The following is a 1744-nucleotide window of genomic DNA, read 5'->3' as shown; positions in this document are numbered from 1 at the left end:
TCTTATTCATTTGCAATGGCCCATGTATTTAAATGCCCAACAGCTGATTGGTCCGGTAAAAAAAATGTGAACTTTTATTTCTTAGGAACTAAAACTTAATTTAAAAAATGGCCCAATAAAATACTTAAAATTAAAAAATTAAAAGACTCAATTTAAAAATTGAAAAAGTTAATTCAAAAATTAAAAGGACCTTAATAAAAAAAAAATTTAATTTCTTAAAACAACCGAAACTTAATTTAAACATGACTGAAATCCAATTAAAAAATAATCGAGACTCATTTTTGAAAATAATCGAGGTTCGATCAAATCCTCCTACTCCTGGAATACAAAGTTGACTTCTTATTACGCAGGGTCTTCTCAAAAAGGTCTGGTTAAAATTGGAGTATCTACAGAAACAAAATATTTTGTCATTAAATGATGTACAATGATTCTTCCCTCCGCTATGATATTGTAATGCCCCGAACCCTTAAACCCGGGTCCGACGCATTATACCTAATAAAATCCTTGATAATCCATAATTAACATATACGCAGCGAAAAACATAAATATAATCTCCCAATTATAATACCAGAGTTTTCTAAAATCAATCTATAATCCATAATAAATTATTCATCACCTGCATTTCCATAAATACATAACTCCCAAAACAATTCAGTATTTTTACAATCATTCCTTACTCAATAGCCTTAAAACATAAAGGCATAAAACATAAATATTTACATTCCCCAAAATTAACATAAAAATATACCCTTTTCTTTTTTCTATTTCATAATAATGCTATAAAAACCTCGAGCTCTCAAAGCTCGATTTTGAGGATGACTTGAAAAAGAAATACATTTATATTCGGGTGAGACACATCTCAGTAAGGGAATAAATAATATGTTAAACTCAGCTTGTGACCAACATGAGTTTATAATCAACATAATATTTAACATTTGCAAATCTTAACATAATTTTTGAAATCATTCCCCGAACCTAATCAAACACATGTAAATGTTTAACCTATGAGATTACCCGAGGATAGAGGTGATTACTCGCCCATACAAGTAGCACCCCTCTGCTCTGATATTAAGGCAACCCAAAGGTCACAGTTAAAGCATACCAGGGCACTCACCTTACTCAGTAAGCCCTAAAGTGATAAATTGATCTCGTACTCACACAGTTCATACAAAAGTTTATCGGCGAAAACCCTAAGGATAGGGAAATCTATCCGTCCATACAAGTAGGTTCCCTCTGCCCTAGTACGTTATGCGGCTACTGCCACATCTGTAGCTACTACTGCACTCGCCTTACTCAGTAAGCCCTCAGGTGAAAGGTACGCCTCACCCAATAATAACATGTTCTACGTACATACATATTTCTAATATCATAATACACCATTCTTTCTATCGTTATTCAATTATTCACATCCTTTCATGTTCATAACTTAACATTTCATTGTGTTTCACTTTAAGCGACTCTTTCCCATTTGTATCATTCACGTTTCACATTTCATTTTATTGCATTGTCATTCCATTGTCATTTCATTTCATAACATTTTCATTTCATTCCTTTGTACTACAACTGCTCTTTAGCCATCATCAGTTAGTCCACATAAAAATCCGTTAGAATCTAACACAGCTCCTTTTAGCTGTCATCAGTTAGTCCACATAGAAATGAGCTAGATCTGCTAACATGGCTGTCTTTCAGCTGTCTTACATTTACATGGTTGCATTTAACATACACAGGCAACATTATCCATAAC

This window comes from Malania oleifera, chromosome 7 (assembly GCF_029873635.1).
Source record: "Malania oleifera isolate guangnan ecotype guangnan chromosome 7, ASM2987363v1, whole genome shotgun sequence".
Classification (NCBI taxonomy): Eukaryota; Viridiplantae; Streptophyta; class Magnoliopsida; order Santalales; family Ximeniaceae; genus Malania; species Malania oleifera.
Note: the sequence above shows the minus strand (reverse complement) of the source record.